At 46.2% G+C, this 13167-nt stretch overlaps 6 non-coding genes across 6 annotated transcripts; all 6 read left to right on the plus strand.

Annotated features, from left to right (window-relative positions):
* Window positions 1–950: 950 nt before the first annotated feature.
* LOC130320376 (U2 spliceosomal RNA) lies at window positions 951–1141 on the plus strand. The gene has a single exon (XR_008866276.1). It is a non-coding gene; the product is annotated as a U2 spliceosomal RNA (small nuclear RNA).
* A 2090-nt stretch (window positions 1142–3231) lies between these two features.
* Window positions 3232–3422, plus strand: LOC130320377 (U2 spliceosomal RNA). Its single transcript, XR_008866277.1, has one exon. It is a non-coding gene; the product is annotated as a U2 spliceosomal RNA (small nuclear RNA).
* A 2101-nt stretch (window positions 3423–5523) lies between these two features.
* LOC130320378 (U2 spliceosomal RNA) lies at window positions 5524–5714 on the plus strand. Its single transcript, XR_008866278.1, has one exon. It is a non-coding gene; the product is annotated as a U2 spliceosomal RNA (small nuclear RNA).
* A 2093-nt stretch (window positions 5715–7807) lies between these two features.
* LOC130320379 (U2 spliceosomal RNA) lies at window positions 7808–7998 on the plus strand. Its single transcript, XR_008866279.1, has one exon. It is a non-coding gene; the product is annotated as a U2 spliceosomal RNA (small nuclear RNA).
* Window positions 7999–10094: 2096 nt separating this feature from the next.
* Window positions 10095–10285, plus strand: LOC130320381 (U2 spliceosomal RNA). Its single transcript, XR_008866281.1, has one exon. It is a non-coding gene; the product is annotated as a U2 spliceosomal RNA (small nuclear RNA).
* A 2090-nt stretch (window positions 10286–12375) lies between these two features.
* LOC130320382 (U2 spliceosomal RNA) lies at window positions 12376–12566 on the plus strand. Its single transcript, XR_008866282.1, has one exon. It is a non-coding gene; the product is annotated as a U2 spliceosomal RNA (small nuclear RNA).
* Window positions 12567–13167: the final 601 nt, after the last annotated feature.

The raw sequence follows: 13167 nt of genomic DNA on the forward strand, positions 1-13167 counted from the left end.
AATGGGTTTAAAAGTGATTTCGGCGGAGAAATATATATATATATATATATATATATATATATATATATATATATATACGCGCACACACACACATATATATAAACGTATTCTCCGTTGAGATATTGCAGCCGCTGCTGTGTCCAGGCCCAGGAGCCTTAGCACTGTGCTGTGATGTCACTCAATACCACTGACATCACTAGGTGTAAACAACATCTCTCCTTTGCTGTGTATGTGACTATGGAGCTGTTTGGTGATGTCGTCTATTATGGCCTTCATAGAAGCAACAGGAGATTGTTGCATCCATCTAGAACCCTCAGAACTACAGTGCTATGATGTCACTCACTTCCACAGGCCTTGCAGAGTGTAAACAACAACAACCCAGCTTTGTTGTGTATGTAACCATAGGGATTTGTGATGTCACCTAGAACCTTCACAACAGCGACAGCTTTATGAGGAGCATCAGCACTGCTCTGCCTGAGCAGAACCATCACCGCCATAGGTTGTCAAATAACCCGGATTTAACCCACACAGGTAAGTCCAATGGGGTGCAGGCATGTCCTCTATGCTTACAGCTTCCCGTGGGTGTTGGTTTGATACCGTTTGGGGACAGCCAAGGAGGCATCTGCAGGCAACAAAGTTAGGTGTGTGCTTGTGTGTGTGTTTCCTATGCAGATCCTAAGCCCAGTGTCACATGCAAGTAGGAGGAGTAAGAAGGGTTCCTGGCAAATCCGGGTTATGGATTGCATTTAAAAAGGCCCCGTGGGAGTGCAATGGGCCCCTGTCTTGCTGCTTAGCAATAATGGTATGGGTTTAGGTTCTGCTGTGTGTACTGGTGGTTGACTGCCCCCCAGCCCAGAGTGTGCATGGAAAATTGTCTGGCAGCCTCCCTGACAGCAAGCAGTGATAGTGCCCATGAAGGGGACCTTGTTGGGCCCGCCCCTTTCACGGTTATCGCTTCTCGGCCTTTTGGCTAAGATCAAGTGTAGTATCTGTTCTTATCAGTTTAATATCTGATACGTCCCCTATCTGGGGACCATATATTAAATGGATTTTTGAGAACGGGGGCCGATTTCGAAGCTTGCTTCCGTCGCCCTATGCATTGACCCGATATGGCAGTATCTTCGGGTACAGTGCACCACCCCCTTACAGGGTTAAAAAGAAAGATTCCTACTTTCATTGCTACCTGCTTGCTGGCTAGCCAGCTAGCCAGCCCTGTGGGCCTTGCTGCTGCAGCCAAAAAACAAAAGGTAATGCTGCTGCTGCTGCTGCTTCTGCTGCTTCTGCTTCTGCTTGTGTCTGGCCCCTGTTGGAGCGTCCAGGCACAGGACTTCTGCTGCTGCTGACTAAATGGCCTCCTTAATTGGATCATTTGAGTAGCCAGCACACCTGTGCAGGTAGGGCATGACATGATAGGCAGCTGCCTTGATAGCGGGTGGGTGCTGAATGTTCCTAATTGACAAAATAAGATTAATGCTTATGAAGAAATATAAAATCTCATCCCTTCCCCAATATCGCGCCACACCCCTACCCCTTAATTCCCTGGTTGAACTTGATGGACATATGTCTTTTTTCGACCGTACTAACTATGTAACTATGGAACATAACATGGGGGGGGGGGGTCTCCTGGCTGTTCACACAGGTGTGTCATTGCTGTACATTGACCATGCATTGCTTCTGTGGTATTGCAAAGGCAAAGACAAATGCTTCCAGCCATCCATTGCACTAATGGATTGGTCATCAGCTGGCTGTCTATGTCCCGCATCAATATAGACCAAAGTACAGAGGGTTAGGCTATGCTATTGTGCACCTACCTGATGCATCAGAAGGTGCGAGGCCCTTGCTAAATTCTGTGCACAGACTTTGAGATCTATACTTTAGACTGTATCTAAACCTGCTCCAACATGGACTGACATTCTGGCCTACTTTCAGCCGATGCGACTTGTCTGTCGCTGAACAGTCGCTTTTTATGTATTCAGCACCTATGTATAATGTTGTAAAAATGCTCTAGAAGCTAAAGTCGCAGAAATGTCACACATATTTGGCCTGCAACTTTCTGTGCGACAAATTCAGACAGGAAAAATCAGTATAAATCCTTAGAAAATTATCCCCCAGTGTCTCCATCTGCTGGCGGTATTGAATAAGCATTGCTGCACTGATGGGGTATGCATTAGACGAAAAAAAAGAAGAAAAAGAAGAATAATACGCCCAGAAAAGAGGCGAAAAGGAGAAAAACGTAAAAAAACGTGAAAAAAAAGTAAGAGGAAGAGAAGGGAAAAAAAGGTGGAAATGGGTTTAAAAGTGATTTCGGCGGAGAAATATATATATATATATATATATATATATATATATATATATATACGCGCACACACACACATATATATAAACGTATTCTCCGTTGAGATATTGCAGCCGCTGCTGTGTCCAGGCCCAGGAGCCTTAGCACTGTGCTGTGATGTCACTCAATACCACTGACATCACTAGGTGTAAACAACATCTCTCCTTTGCTGTGTATGTGACTATGGAGCTGTTTGGTGATGTCGTCTATTATGGCCTTCATAGAAGCAACAGGAGATTGTTGCATCCATCTAGAACCCTCAGAACTACAGTGCTATGATGTCACTCACTTCCACAGGCCTTGCAGAGTGTAAACAACAACAACCCAGCTTTGTTGTGTATGTAACCATAGGGATTTTTGATGTCACCTAGAACCTTCACAACAGCGACAGCTTTATGAGGAGCATCAGCACTGCTCTGCCTGAGCAGAACCATCACCGCCATAGGTTGTCAAATAACCCGGATTTAACCCACACAGGTAAGTCCAATGGGGTGCAGGCATGTCCTCTATGCTTACAGCTTCCCGTGGGTGTTGGTTTGATACCGTTTGGGGACAGCCAAGGAGGCATCTGCAGGCAACAAAGGTAGGTGTGTGCTTGTGTGTGTGTTTCCTATGCAGATCCTAAGCCCAGTGTCACATGCAAGTAGGAGGAGTAAGAAGGGTTCCTGGCAAATCCGGGTTATGGATTGCATTTAAAAAGGCCCCGTGGGAGTGCAATGGGCCCCTGTCTTGCTGCTTAGCAATAATGGTATGGGTTTAGGTTCTGCTGTGTGTACTGGTGGTTGACTGCCCCCCAGCCCAGAGTGTGCATGGAAAATTGTCTGGCAGCCTCCCTGACAGCAAGCAGTGATAGTGCCCATGAAGGGGACCTTGTTGGGCCCGCCCCTTTCACGGTTATCGCTTCTCGGCCTTTTGGCTAAGATCAAGTGTAGTATCTGTTCTTATCAGTTTAATATCTGATACGTCCCCTATCTGGGGACCATATATTAAATGGATTTTTGAGAACGGGGGCCGATTTCGAAGCTTGCTTCCGTCGCCCTATGCATTGACCCGATATGGCAGTATCTTCGGGTACAGTGCACCACCCCCTTACAGGGTTAAAAAGAAAGATTCCTACTTTCATTGCTACCTGCTTGCTGGCTAGCCAGCTAGCCAGCCCTGTGGGCCTTGCTGCTGCAGCCAAAAAACAAAAGGTGGTGCTGCTGCTGCTGCTTCTGCTGCTTCTGCTTCTGCTTGTGTCTGGCCCCTGTTGGAGCGTCCAGGCACAGGACTTCTGCTGCTGCTGACTAAATGGCCTCCTTAATTGGATCATTTGAGTAGCCAGCACACCTGTGCAGGTAGGGCATGACATGATAGGCAGCTGCCTTGATAGCGGGTGGGTGCTGAATGTTCCTAATTGACAAAATAAGATTAATGCTTATGAAGAAATATAAAATCTCATCCCTTCCCCAATATCGCGCCACACCCCTACCCCTTAATTCCCTGGTTGAACTTGATGGACATATGTCTTTTTTCGACCGTACTAACTATGTAACTATGTAACATAACATGGGGGGGGGGGGGGGGGGTCTCCTGGCTGTTCACACAGGTGTGTCATTGCTGTACATTGACCATGCATTGCTTCTGTGGTATTGCAAAGGCAAAGACAAATGCTTCCAGCCATCCATTGCACTAATGGATTGGTCATCAGCTGGCTGTCTATGTCCCGCATCAATATAGACCAAAGTACAGAGGGTTAGGCTATGCTATTGTGCACCTACCTGATGCATCAGAAGGTGCGAGGCCCTTGCTAAATTCTGTGCACAGACTTTGAGATCTATACTTTAGACTGTATCTAAACCTGCTCCAACATGGACTGACATTCTGGCCTACTTTCAGCCGATGCGACTTGTCTGTCGCTGAACAGTCGCTTTTTATGTATTCAGCACCTATGTATAATGTTGTAAAAATGCTCTAGAAGCTAAAGTCGCAGAAATGTCACACATATTTGGCCTGCAACTTTCTGTGCGACAAATTCAGACAGGAAAAATCAGTATAAATCCTTAGAAAATTTTCCCCCAGTGTCTCCATCTGCTGGCGGTATTGAATAAGCATTGCTGCACTGATGGGGTATGCATTAGACGAAAAAAAAGAAGAAAAAGAAGAATAATACGCCCAGAAAAGAGGCGAAAAGGAGAAAAACGTAAAAAAACGTGAAAAAAAAGTAAGAGGAAGAGAAGGGAAAAAAAGGTGGAAATGGGTTTAAAAGTGATTTCGGCGGAGAAATATATATATATATATATATATATATATATATATATATATATATATATATACGCGCACACACACACATATATATAAACGTATTCTCCGTTGAGATATTGCAGCCGCTGCTGTGTCCAGGCCCAGGAGCCTTAGCACTGTGCTGTGATGTCACTCAATACCACTGACATCACTAGGTGTAAACAACATCTCTCCTTTGCTGTGTATGTGACTATGGAGCTGTTTGGTGATGTTGTCTATTATGGCCTTCATAGAAGCAACAGGAGATTGTTGCATCCATCTAGAACCCTCAGAACTACAGTGCTATGATGTCACTCACTTCCACAGGCCTTGCAGAGTGTAAACAACAACAACCCAGCTTTGTTGTGTATGTAACCATAGGGATTTGTGATGTCACCTAGAACCTTCACAGCAGCGACAGCTTTATGAGGAGCATCAGCACTGCTCTGCCTGAGCAGAACCATCACCGCCATAGGTTGTCAAATAACCCGGATTTAACCCACACAGGTAAGTCCAATGGGGTGCAGGCATGTCCTCTATGCTTACAGCTTCCCGTGGGTGTTGGTTTGATACCGTTTGGGGACAGCCAAGGAGGCATCTGCAGGCAACAAAGGTAGGTGTGTGCTTGTGTGTGTGTTTCCTATGCAGATCCTAAGCCCAGTGTCACATGCAAGTAGGAGGAGTAAGAAGGGTTCCTGGCAAATCCGGGTTATGGATTGCATTTAAAAAGGCCCCGTGGGAGTGCAATGGGCCCCTGTCTTGCTGCTTAGCAATAATGGTATGGGTTTAGGTTCTGCTGTGTGTACTGGTGGTTGACTGCCCCCCAGCCCAGAGTGTGCATGGAAAATTGTCTGGCAGCCTCCCTGACAGCAAGCAGTGATAGTGCCCATGAAGGGGACCTTGTTGGGCCTGCCCCTTTCACGGTTATCGCTTCTCGGCCTTTTGGCTAAGATCAAGTGTAGTATCTGTTCTTATCAGTTTAATATCTGATACGTCCCCTATCTGGGGACCATATATTAAATGGATTTTTGAGAACGGGGGCCGATTTCGAAGCTTGCTTCCGTCGCCCTATGCATTGACCCGATATGGCAGTATCTTCGGGTACAGTGCACCACCCCCTTACAGGGTTAAAAAGAAAGATTCCTACTTTCATTGCTACCTGCTTGCTGGCTAGCCAGCTAGCCAGCCCTGTGGGCCTTGCTGCTGCAGCCAAAAAACAAAAGGTGGTGCTGCTGCTGCTGCTTCTGCTGCTTCTGCTTCTGCTTGTGTCTGGCCCCTGTTGGAGCGTCCAGGCACAGGACTTCTGCTGCTGCTGACTAAATGGCCTCCTTAATTGGATCATTTGAGTAGCCAGCACACCTGTGCAGGTAGGGCATGACATGATAGGCAGCTGCCTTGATAGCGGGTGGGTGCTGAATGTTCCTAATTGACAAAATAAGATTAATGCTTATGAAGAAATATAAAATCTCATCCCTTCCCCAATATCGCGCCACACCCCTACCCCTTAATTCCCTGGTTGAACTTGATGGACATATGTCTTTTTTCGACCGTACTAACTATGTAACTATGTAACATAACATGGGGGGGGGGGGGGGGTCTCCTGGCTGTTCACACAGGTGTGTCATTGCTGTACATTGACCATGCATTGCTTCTGTGGTATTGCAAAGGCAAAGACAAATGCTTCCAGCCATCCATTGCACTAATGGATTGGTCATCAGCTGGCTGTCTATGTCCCGCATCAATATAGACCAAAGTACAGAGGGTTAGGCTATGCTATTGTGCACCTACCTGATGCATCAGAAGGTGCGAGGCCCTTGCTAAATTCTGTGCACAGACTTTGAGATCTATACTTTAGACTGTATCTAAACCTGCTCCAACATGGACTGACATTCTGGCCTACTTTCAGCCGATGCGACTTGTCTGTCGCTGAACAGTCGCTTTTTATGTATTCAGCACCTATGTATAATGTTGTAAAAATGCTCTAGAAGCTAAAGTCGCAGAAATGTCACACATATTTGGCCTGCAACTTTCTGTGCGACAAATTCAGACAGGAAAAATCAGTATAAATCCTTAGAAAATTATCCCCCAGTGTCTCCATCTGCTGGCGGTATTGAATAAGCATTGCTGCACTGATGGGGTATGCATTAGACGAAAAAAAAGAAGAAAAAGAAGAATAATACGCCCAGAAAAGAGGCGAAAAGGAGAAAAACGTAAAAAAACGTGAAAAAAAAGTAAGAGGAAGAGAAGGGAAAAAAAGGTGGAAATGGGTTTAAAAGTGATTTCGGCGGAGAAATATATATATATATATATATATATATATATATATATATATATATACGCGCACACACACACATATATATAAACGTATTCTCCGTTGAGATATTGCAGCCGCTGCTGTGTCCAGGCCCAGGAGCCTTAGCACTGTGCTGTGATGTCACTCAATACCACTGACATCACTAGGTGTAAACAACATCTCTCCTTTGCTGTGTATGTGACTATGGAGCTGTTTGGTGATGTCGTCTATTATGGCCTTCATAGAAGCAACAGGAGATTGTTGCATCCATCTAGAACCCTCAGAACTACAGTGCTATGATGTCACTCACTTCCACAGGCCTTGCAGAGTGTAAACAACAACAACCCAGCTTTGTTGTGTATGTAACCATAGGGATTTGTGATGTCACCTAGAACCTTCACAGCAGCGACAGCTTTATGAGGAGCATCAGCACTGCTCTGCCTGAGCAGAACCATCACCGCCATAGGTTGTCAAATAACCCGGATTTAACCCACACAGGTAAGTCCAATGGGGTGCAGGCATGTCCTCTATGCTTACAGCTTCCCGTGGGTGTTGGTTTGATACCGTTTGGGGACAGCCAAGGAGGCATCTGCAGGCAACAAAGGTAGGTGTGTGCTTGTGTGTGTGTTTCCTATGCAGATCCTAAGCCCAGTGTCACATGCAAGTAGGAGGAGTAAGAAGGGTTCCTGGCAAATCCGGGTTATGGATTGCATTTAAAAAGGCCCCGTGGGAGTGCAATGGGCCCCTGTCTTGCTGCTTAGCAATAATGGTATGGGTTTAGGTTCTGCTGTGTGTACTGGTGGTTGACTGCCCCCCAGCCCAGAGTGTGCATGGAAAATTGTCTGGCAGCCTCCCTGACAGCAAGCAGTGATAGTGCCCATGAAGGGGACCTTGTTGGGCCCGCCCCTTTCACGGTTATCGCTTCTCGGCCTTTTGGCTAAGATCAAGTGTAGTATCTGTTCTTATCAGTTTAATATCTGATACGTCCCCTATCTGGGGACCATATATTAAATGGATTTTTGAGAACGGGGGCCGATTTCGAAGCTTGCTTCCGTCGCCCTATGCATTGACCCGATATGGCAGTATCTTCGGGTACAGTGCACCACCCCCTTACAGGGTTAAAAAGAAAGATTCCTACTTTCATTGCTACCTGCTTGCTGGCTAGCCAGCTAGCCAGCCCTGTGGGCCTTGCTGCTGCAGCCAAAAAACAAAAGGTGGTGCTGCTGCTGCTGCTTCTGCTGCTTCTGCTTCTGCTTGTGTCTGGCCCCTGTTGGAGCGTCCAGGCACAGGACTTCTGCTGCTGCTGACTAAATGGCCTCCTTAATTGGATCATTTGAGTAGCCAGCACACCTGTGCAGGTAGGGCATGACATGATAGGCAGCTGCCTTGATAGCGGGTGGGTGCTGAATGTTCCTAATTGACAAAATAAGATTAATGCTTATGAAGAAATATAAAATCTCATCCCTTCCCCAATATCGCGCCACACCCCTACCCCTTAATTCCCTGGTTGAACTTGATGGACATATGTCTTTTTTCGACCGTACTAACTATGTAACTATGTAACATAACATGGGGGGGGGGGGGGGGGTCTCCTGGCTGTTCACACAGGTGTGTCATTGCTGTACATTGACCATGCATTGCTTCTGTGGTATTGCAAAGGCAAAGACAAATGCTTCCAGCCATCCATTGCACTAATGGATTGGTCATCAGCTGGCTGTCTATGTCCCGCATCAATATAGACCAAAGTACAGAGGTTTAGGCTATGCTATTGTGCACCTACCTGATGCATCAGAAGGTGCGAGGCCCTTGCTAAATTCTGTGCACAGACTTTGAGATCTATACTTTAGACTGTATCTAAACCTGCTCCAACATGGACTGACATTCTGGCCTACTTTCAGCCGATGCGACTTGTCTGTCGCTGAACAGTCGCTTTTTATGTATTCAGCACCTATGTATAATGTTGTAAAAATGCTCTAGAAGCTAAAGTCGCAGAAATGTCACACATATTTGGCCTGCAACTTTCTGTGCGACAAATTCAGACAGGAAAAATCAGTATAAATCCTTAGAAAATTATCCCCCAGTGTCTCCATCTGCTGGCGGTATTGAATAAGCATTGCTGCACTGATGGGGTATGCATTAGACGAAAAAAAAGAAGAAAAAGAAGAATAATACGCCCAGAAAAGAGGCGAAAAGGAGAAAAACGTAAAAAAACGTGAAAAAAAAGTAAGAGGAAGAGAAGGGAAAAAAAGGTGGAAATGGGTTTAAAAGTGATTTCGGCGTAGAAATATATATATATATATATATATATATATATATATATATATATATATACGCGCACACACACACATATATATAAACGTATTCTCCGTTGAGATATTGCAGCCGCTGCTGTGTCCAGGCCCAGGAGCCTTAGCACTGTGCTGTGATGTCACTCAATACCACTGACATCACTAGGTGTAAACAACATCTCTCCTTTGCTGTGTATGTGACTATGGAGCTGTTTGGTGATGTCGTCTATTATGGCCTTCATAGAAGCAACAGGAGATTGTTGCATCCATCTAGAACCCTCAGAACTACAGTGCTATGATGTCACTCACTTCCACAGGCCTTGCAGAGTGTAAACAACAACAACCCAGCTTTGTTGTGTATGTAACCATAGGGATTTGTGATGTCACCTAGAACCTTCACAGCAGCGACAGCTTTATGAGGAGCATCAGCACTGCTCTGCCTGAGCAGAACCATCACCGCCATAGGTTGTCAAATAACCCGGATTTAACCCACACAGGTAAGTCCAATGGGGTGCAGGCATGTCCTCTATGCTTACAGCTTCCCGTGGGTGTTGGTTTGATACCGTTTGGGGACAGCCAAGGAGGCATCTGCAGGCAACAAAGGTAGGTGTGTGCTTGTGTGTGTGTTTCCTATGCAGATCCTAAGCCCAGTGTCACATGCAAGTAGGAGGAGTAAGAAGGGTTCCTGGCAAATCCGGGTTATGGATTGCATTTAAAAAGGCCCCGTGGGAGTGCAATGGGCCCCTGTCTTGCTGCTTAGCAATAATGGTATGGGTTTAGGTTCTGCTGTGTGTACTGGTGGTTGACTGCCCCCCAGCCCAGAGTGTGCATGGAAAATTGTCTGGCAGCCTCCCTGACAGCAAGCAGTGATAGTGCCCATGAAGGGGACCTTGTTGGGCCCGCCCCTTTCACGGTTATCGCTTCTCGGCCTTTTGGCTAAGATCAAGTGTAGTATCTGTTCTTATCAGTTTAATATCTGATACGTCCCCTATCTGGGGACCATATATTAAATGGATTTTTGAGAACGGGGGCCGATTTCGAAGCTTGCTTCCGTCGCCCTATGCATTGACCCGATATGGCAGTATCTTCGGGTACAGTGCACCACCCCCTTACAGGGTTAAAAAGAAAGATTCCTACTTTCATTGCTACCTGCTTGCTGGCTAGCCAGCTAGCCAGCCCTGTGGGCCTTGCTGCTGCAGCCAAAAAACAAAAGGTGGTGCTGCTGCTGCTGCTTCTGCTGCTTCTGCTTCTGCTTGTGTCTGGCCCCTGTTGGAGCGTCCAGGCACAGGACTTCTGCTGCTGCTGACTAAATGGCCTCCTTAATTGGATCATTTGCGTAGCCAGCACACCTGTGCAGGTAGGGCATGACATGATAGGCAGCTGCCTTGATAGCGGGTGGGTGCTGAATGTTCCTAATTGACAAAATAAGATTAATGCTTATGAAGAAATATAAAATCTCATCCCTTCCCCAATATCGCGCCACACCCCTACCCCTTAATTCCCTGGTTGAACTTGATGGACATATGTCTTTTTTCGACCGTACTAACTATGTAACTATGTAACATAACATGGGGGGGGGGGGGGGTCTCCTGGCTGTTCACACAGGTGTGTCATTGCTGTACATTGACCATGCATTGCTTCTGTGGTATTGCAAAGGCAAAGACAAATGCTTCCAGCCATCCATTGCACTAATGGATTGGTCATCAGCTGGCTGTCTATGTCCCGCATCAATATAGACCAAAGTACAGAGGGTTAGGCTATGCTATTGTGCACCTACCTGATGCATCAGAAGGTGCGAGGCCCTTGCTAAATTCTGTGCACAGACTTTGAGATCTATACTTTAGACTGTATCTAAACCTGCTCCAACATGGACTGACATTCTGGCCTACTTTCAGCCGATGCGACTTGTCTGTCGCTGAACAGTCGCTTTTTATGTATTCAGCACCTATGTATAATGTTGTAAAAATGCTCTAGAAGCTAAAGTCGCAGAAATGTCACACATATTTGGCCTGCAACTTTCTGTGCGACAAATTCAGACAGGAAAAATCAGTATAAATCCTTAGAAAATTATCCCCCAGTGTCTCCATCTGCTGGCGGTATTGAATAAGCATTGCTGCACTGATGGGGTATGCATTAGACGAAAAAAAAGAAGAAAAAGAAGAATAATACGCCCAGAAAAGAGGCGAAAAGGAGAAAAACGTAAAAAAACGTGAAAAAAAAGTAAGAGGAAGAGAAGGGAAAAAAAGGTGGAAATGGGTTTAAAAGTGATTTCGGCGGAGAAATATATATATATATATATATATATATATATATATATATATATATGCGCACACACACACATATATATAAACGTATTCTCCGTTGAGATATTGCAGCCGCTGCTGTGTCCAGGCCCAGGAGCCTTAGCACTGTGCTGTGATGTCACTCAATACCACTGACATCACTAGGTGTAAACAACATCTCTCCTTTGCTGTGTATGTGACTATGGAGCTGTTTGGTGATGTCGTCTATTATGGCCTTCATAGAAGCAACAGGAGATTGTTGCATCCATCTAGAACCCTCAGAACTACAGTGCTATGATGTCACTCACTTCCACAGGCCTTGCAGAGTGTAAACAACAACAACCCAGCTTTGTTGTGTATGTAACCATAGGGATTTGTGATGTCACCTAGAACCTTCACAGCAGCGACAGCTTTATGAGGAGCATCAGCACTGCTCTGCCTGAGCAGAACCATCACCGCCATAGGTTGTCAAATAACCCGGATTTAACCCACACAGGTAAGTCCAATGGGGTGCAGGCATGTCCTCTATGCTTACAGCTTCCCGTGGGTGTTGGTTTGATACCGTTTGGGGACAGCCAAGGAGGCATCTGCAGGCAACAAAGGTAGGTGTGTGCTTGTGTGTGTGTTTCCTATGCAGATCCTAAGCCCAGTGTCACATGCAAGTAGGAGGAGTAAGAAGGGTTCCTGGCAAATCCGGGTTATGGATTGCATTTAAAAAGGCCCCGTGGGAGTGCAATGGGCCCCTGTCTTGCTGCTTAGCAATAATGGTATGGGTTTAGGTTCTGCTGTGTGTACTGGTGGTTGACTGCCCCCCAGCCCAGAGTGTGCATGGAAAATTGTCTGGCAGCCTCCCTGACAGCAAGCAGTGATAGTGCCCATGAAGGGGACCTTGTTGGGCCCGCCCCTTTCACGGTTATCGCTTCTCGGCCTTTTGGCTAAGATCAAGTGTAGTATCTGTTCTTATCAGTTTAATATCTGATACGTCCCCTATCTGGGGACCATATATTAAATGGATTTTTGAGAACGGGGGCCGATTTCGAAGCTTGCTTCCGTCGCCCTATGCATTGACCCGATATGGCAGTATCTTCGGGTACAGTGCACCACCCCCTTACAGGGTTAAAAAGAAAGATTCCTACTTTCATTGCTACCTGCTTGCTGGCTAGCCAGCTAGCCAGCCCTGTGGGCCTTGCTGCTGCAGCCAAAAAACAAAAGGTGGTGCTGCTGCTGCTGCTTCTGCTGCTTCTGCTTCTGCTTGTGTCTGGCCCCTGTTGGAGCGTCCAGGCACAGGACTTCTGCTGCTGCTGACTAAATGGCCTCCTTAATTGGATCATTTGAGTAGCCAGCACACCTGTGCAGGTAGGGCATGACATGATAGGCAGCTGCCTTGATAGCGGGTGGGTGCTGAATGTTCCTAATTGACAAAATAAGATTAATGCTTATGAAGAAATATAAAATCTCATCCCTTCCCCAATATCGCGCCACACCCCTACCCCTTAATTCCCTGGTTGAACTTGATGGACATATGTCTTTTTTCGACCGTACTAACTATGTAACTATGTAACATAACATGGGGGGGGGGGGGTCTCCTGGCTGTTCACACAGGTGTGTCATTGCTGTACATTGACCATGCATTGCTTCTGTGGTATTGCAAAGGCAAAGACAAATGCTTCCAGCCATCCATTGCACTAATGGATTGGTCATCAGCTG

This window comes from Hyla sarda, unplaced genomic scaffold, assembly GCF_029499605.1.
Source record: "Hyla sarda isolate aHylSar1 unplaced genomic scaffold, aHylSar1.hap1 scaffold_220, whole genome shotgun sequence".
Classification (NCBI taxonomy): Eukaryota; Metazoa; Chordata; class Amphibia; order Anura; family Hylidae; genus Hyla; species Hyla sarda.